Source organism: Gracilinanus agilis, chromosome 3 (genome assembly GCF_016433145.1).
Source record: "Gracilinanus agilis isolate LMUSP501 chromosome 3, AgileGrace, whole genome shotgun sequence".
NCBI classification, from domain to species: domain Eukaryota; kingdom Metazoa; phylum Chordata; class Mammalia; order Didelphimorphia; family Didelphidae; genus Gracilinanus; species Gracilinanus agilis.
Window position 1 is genome coordinate 63,852,177 of NC_058132.1, and position 6,533 is coordinate 63,858,709.

Sequence of the window (6,533 nt, forward strand, 5' to 3'; positions counted from 1 at the left end):
GGGTGGTAGCGCCTTCCTTTTAGTGCCCCATGTGGGAACATAAGACCGCAGATTTTATCTCCTACCTCTTAGTAAGTTCATCAGGCACAGGAGCTAAAGAAGGGACCACGTCGGGCCCTCCGCTGGAGTCCATGAGTTCCGTAGAAGTGAGCTTATGGGGGAGTTAGGTGTAGGAGAGGCAGGCTGCAAGGACATGCAGAACTGGGAGTGTCGGGACCCAGCTGGGGAGCTCAGCCAGCCTGTCCACAAACACTTGAGGCCAAGCCCTGTGAGCCAACTGCTTTGGAGAGCAGGAGAGAAAAAATGCTACAGTCTTGATCCTCTACAAGCTTCCAGTCCATTGGACCGAGAGTCTCCTAAGCTTAAGCCTGGACTATTTTAAGCCAATACTCCTTCAGGGGTGGAATATGGACTTGGAACAGAATACAGTGCTGATGGGCTGGGAAGCTAAGGGGTAGTTCCCTCCTGCTCAGCATGGAAAGGACCCCAGGACTCCCTGCTCTGTTATCCTTGGACACCACTGGCATCTTTCTGTCATTCGCCAATTGAGACCACCAAGAGACAGGTAGGGAAGTAGCAGTAGAGGGGGGTAGAGGAAATGGCTGAAGACCTGTAACCCCACAACCATCTGGGGGAGGGCTGCTGGGAGCCATTTTAATCCCTCGGTTTTCTCTTACTTCCTTCTCAACTTTCCCTCCAAGACATAAAGTCGAAGCTTGGATGATTTTATTCCACCCACCCCCCATGATTTCTGACTGATAGCAGGTGGTACTATGAGAATTTAGAAGATTCCTTTTAAGTCCAGGACTTTGAATGTGCCAGAGTGTTGGAATGTGGAATCAGGAGAAATATGGGTTCAAATCCTGTTCCTGACACTTACCAAAAGGGCAAGGCTCTTTAAGGTTTTCTGAGATTTGTAAAAGGAGAATAATGGTAACTGTGGGACCTGGCCATAAGAATCTTTTTCATGACAGCATGGAATTCTATTTATTAATTCTATTTCCAGGGGAAAGTTTTGTAAACCCCTAAAGGGGATATGAACAACTGGCTCTGTCTGCATTGATGCAGAGAGGCCGTTGAGTTTAATAAGCAATATATTGTAGTAATTGCTTGCATTTTTAAGATATTTAAGTTTGGTAAATCCTATACACATATGGGATGGTTCTCTGGGACTGGGGAGGAATAGTGGGAGAAACTTTGGTGATGTAAAAAAACTACAAATATATCAGTATCATTTATTTATTACTTTTTATGGTTCAGTAAATTTTTTAAAAATTACTTTACTCATAACAACTTGGGGAGGATAGTACAGGTATTATTCCCATTTCACAGATGAGAAAGATAAAGCTCACTTAATTGACTTGTCCATGATCACTCAGCCAGGAAGGCATTTGACCCAGGTCTCCTTGCTCAAAGTCTGGCACTCCAGTGATTAGGCCCATTCTGCCTTCAGCAGAAAAAATGTAGGAGTCTGAAGACTTGAGGATACAATGTGATTCTGGCACGTGCAGTGTACCCCCAAAACTATAGAAGTGTTTCAGGCAAACTGTAAACAGTTTGTTCCTTTGTTCCCTTCTATCATTGTGACTCCTAACCCAAAACATCTAATAACTCCTATAAGACCCTGAGAGAATTGTCCTCCTTGGATCGTCCTTTAGGTGGACAGAGATACACCTCCTTGATATCATCAAGTTGTATCTCAGACATCCATCTGTCCCCTAAACTATGAGTGTCACCCCCTGTGTCTCCAGGCAGACCCGGTCAGATGACCAACCCCCACACTGAATGCCCAAGTATTTACCACTCTAGCATCACCATGACACAGCATCACATCTACAATGTTGTAAAAAGTATAAAATCCCCAGAATTGATGGCATCTGGGGGACAGCTTTTCCATCTTGTCTTCCCAAGAGCTGTTCCCCATCTTGTTGTTCCACCTTGCTATCCTCCTGGCCATATTCAACATTACTTTCTAAATTAATAAATTTCTCTTTTTATTTTTAAGCAAAGTTTTGGAGTCTTGCATTCTTGCAAAAGGTACCCTTCCCGAACCTCTAGCACCCCACAACAGTTCAGTGAAAAAGGTGCTGAATTTAAAGGATCTGGGTTCAAATCCACTTGTGTGGTCTCCTTGGTCAAGTCATTTCATTTCTGTAGATCTGTTTCCTAATCTGCAAAATGAAGAGTTTGGTATTTCTTTTAGTTGTTTTTGTTTCAATTTTTTTTCAATTTCATATAGAAACAATTTTTTAAGGATTTGGAATTTCTGACTTCTCAAGTCCTTCTTTTTATTAACATATGACCCTGTAATTCCTGGGTTTGACTTGACTCTGACAATCAGGAGCTTCATGAACCTGAAGGGTCAATCTCTTAATCTCGGTTTCCTCAAATGTAAAGTGAGAATAATGATACTAATACAAGCCATCTCACTCAATTTGTTGTGAGAGAAGTACAAGCATCCTTTCTATGTTTTGGGGTAAAGGGGTGGTGACCCCATGATCTGAAAAATCTGTGCAAAATTTGTGGACCCTCCCTTTGTACCAGAGAAGAAGTCTGAATTTTTTCTTTTCTTTTATAGAATGTTTACTGATTATATTTATGGCATTAAAAGATGAAATATGTTGATATTCTACAATATCCTATGTATATTTTATGCATTTCTAATTCTCTAAACTTTTCTTTGTCATCTGCTGGCCCTCAAGTGCCATCTGCAGCTTCTGCAAAACTCCAAGATTCTAATTTAATTACTTGAAGCTGTAGCAGAACCGTGATGGGGAAGGAAATGTGGAAGAGATTCTGTACTTTACAAACCTTAAAATGCCTTTAACAATAGAGGTTGTTATCTAAAGAGTGTCATGTGAAAGAGAGATTAGATTTGTGTTTCCTGGCCCCAGAAGACTGAGCTGGGGGCAGTCAGTGGAAATTGCTGAGAGGCAGAGTTCATTCTGGTCGATCAATATATGGGAGAAAATGTGGATCAGTGGTTAAGAGGATTGAACCAGGAAGACCCGAGTTCAATTCTTACATCTGATGCTTACTGTCTGTGAGACTCTATGCAAGTTACTTAGCTTCTCAATGTCTGTTTCTGATAAACTAGGGAAAATAATAGCACTTACCCCACACGATTCTTATGGACATCGAATGAGATAACATTTGTAAAAAAAAATCTTTGTGAGCCTTAAAGCCCTGTATAAGTGATTATAGCTATTATTGCTAACTATCAGAGCAGTTTAAAAATGGAATGGGCCACCCAGGTAGATTCCTGTCACAGGTAAGCTTCAAGCAGAAACAAAAGACCACTTGCCAGGGATGTTGTTGCAGGAAACTTTGTTTATATTATCGATGATACACAAGGCCATCTAGTCTGACTGCCTCTTTTAACAGAAGGAGAAACTGAGTCTCATAAAGGTTAAGAGACTTACCAAAGTCACCCAAGTAAGTAAGCATCAGAGGCAGGGCAAAGGTTAAACTAAATGGTGTCCAAGGTCCCTGCCAACTTGGACAATTCTACCTCTATCATGATGACATTCCTTTGCGTAGCTTGATGTGAGGATTAATGAGAACAAGGATATAGGTAAAGCTTAGAAGGCTGAAGAGGACTCCAGGAATGGGAGCTGCTCTTAATCTTACCCCTGAGCTGGAGGTTCCTGAAGGAGAAGCCTATTCTGAAGGATGGAGAGAACACCAAGAAGACCTGTGTTCAAGCTCTGCCCTATGACACTTACTGGTTGTGTGATCCTGAGCAAGTCACCTTCCTTCTCTCAGCACCAATTTTCCCATCAGTGAAATGGGAATGAAAATAATATTTTTACACTCTCTCCATTACAAGATTGTCATAAGGGAAGCTCTTTGTAAGCCTTACCATAGACATGCCATAGACATGTGGGCAAGGCTTCTAACTGAGAGCAGGGGCTATGTCTACATTGGCCTTCTTTGCTTTGGGTGCACAATGAATTGAGGAGTTGGGTTTCCTTGAATTGCTGACAGGTGTAACAAACAAGAATGCAGGACTGGGGATTTACTCTAGAGAAAATCAGGTATGCATCCAAAGTCTCCCAATGGGACATCCGCTGCCCACAACACTGCTTACCTTGCAATAGATTACCATTAGAAGCTCCTTGGGGCCAGGGACTGCTTCAGTCTTATCTCTATCTGCAATACCTGGCCTAGTGCTTAGACTTAGTAGGTACTTTATGGTATACTATGCAACGGTCGGCAACCTTTTTGTCCGTGAGAGCCATAAACGCCTGCAGAAAGAGGAGGATGGAGGTGGAAGGCGATGGAATATGGGGGGGGGGGGGCTGAAGGGCCCCCTGGGGCACATCCTGAGGCTCTGCCCGGACTGGCCGGTTGGGAGGTGGAGCCTGATATGGCTCGAGAGCCATACATTGCCGACCCCTGCTATATAACATTTGGTGTGTGTGTGTATGTATATATATATATAAATATATACACATATACACACACCCCCTCTCTCTACATATACACACAGTGTATTTCCTACATAGCACATAGTACATATTTACTATACTATATATGTTGTATACTATGTAAATGATGTATTATGTACCATACAAGTCCTTTATACCCGTTTGTTCTCCATTTCCTGTACATAGTTCTTGTTTCCCTAAGCAGCCTATAAGATTTAGTGAGTGGACAGTCAAGTCAATGAGATTTTACTAAGTCCATATGTGGTACTGTGCTAGATCACTAGGGTTCAAAGGAAGGCTCCCCCAAGTCTCTCGGGGAGCTCAGAATCCAGTGGAGACAACATAACAACATATAACATATCAATGATATATACACACACACATACATATATCTATATTCGTATATGCATATAGGTATACGCATACAGGGGGAAGGCATTAAGATTAAGGGAGGACCAGGAAAAGCTTCTTGAAGAAGGTGGGATTTGAAGGAAATCAGGAGGTAGGGATGAAGAGAGAAGAATTGCAGGAGATCCCCAAACAGGCTCAGATTCAAGAAATGAGGAGGAATAGCAAAGGAGACCACTGAACCTTAGAACATGTGGAGGTGTGAGGTATAAGAAGCTAGAAAGGCCAGGAAGAGCTTTCAATAGCAAAAGAATTTTATAGTTAATTCTGGTTGTGGATAAGAAGTCCCCGGAATTCATTGGAAAAGGGCATAATATGTTCCGATTTGCAATTTAGGAAGATTAGTTTGATGACTTGAGTGGAAAACAGGTTGGAGTAGAGAGACTTGAGGAAGTAGGACCAACCAGCAAGCTGAAATAGTCCACATGTGAGATGATGGACTGCACCGAGGCGGTATTAGTGTCAGGAGAGAGGAGGATATACTTCAAAGATCAAATCAGCAGGACTTGGCCCCTGATTGGATATGCGGGATGAGAGAATAAGGATTTGAGGATGGCTCCTTAAAACCTAGGAGCCTGGGAGGCTCTTGAGACTAACAGGGAAGTTTGGAAGGGGGAAAAAGCTTTAGGGGGAAACAAGTTGAAATCTGAACAGGTTGAGTTTAAAACGAATAAGACATCCAGTTGGAGATGAAAGACTGGAGGAAAGGAGAGAGGTTAGGGCTAGGCAAGTAGACTTGAGAATCATCTGCATAAGGATGATAGTTGGTTAGATTTCTACTGATATCTTTAAGATGGTAACACAGATTATGTTTTTTAATTAAAAAAAATTAAGCCCTTACCTTCTGTCTTAGAATCAATACTCAGTATTGGTCCCAAGAAGAAGAGCAGTAAGGGCTAGGCAATGGGGGTTAAGTGACTTGCCCAGGTCACTAGAGTTAGGAAGTGTCTGAAGCTAGATTTGAATCCAGGACCTCCTGTCTCTAGGCTTGGCTATCAATCCCGAGCCACCTAGATGCCCCCCTATTTGTTATTTGTAACTCTGAGCAACTCGGCTTTTTCCATCATAGAAATCCTGGATGGCATGTTTATCCTACTTCTGTGCAGTCCCTTATTTGTAATGTACTGAAGCCTGTTCCCAGTATGGTACATGCCCTCTGGGTGATTTCCAAATGTATATCTTTATGATTTAACCATAGAACATTAGAATATCAGTGTTAAAAAGGTGGATCTTTGTTTCAGGAAGAAGCTTGGGATCCTTAAAACAATTTCGCAGTTTTTTAAGTGCTATCCAGTCTGCCTTCCTCCTCCTAGACTTGACTCACTGTTTGCAGTGTCTGCCCAAGATATTAACATACACATATGTACATATATCCACACATATATGCATATCCATATTTATATCTATACGGTGGACAAACTAGAGGTTCTCTGATTGCATCATGGACTTTCTTCATCCACTTTGTATTTCTTATATAAAGTTACATCAAGCTTCATTTATCCACTTAGTTTTTCCTATGTGAATAGTTAGGCCAAACTCTTATGAATGAATCATCAAGAGCGTCAAAGATCCCACAGGATTATGAAGCCAGAAAGTAAGGCTCAGAGGGTTATTCCTTTTGTATCCTCAACTACTTGCTTTCAATAAGGGCTTAATCCATGCTTGTTGGATTGGATTGTTGGAAGTCAAGCCCCC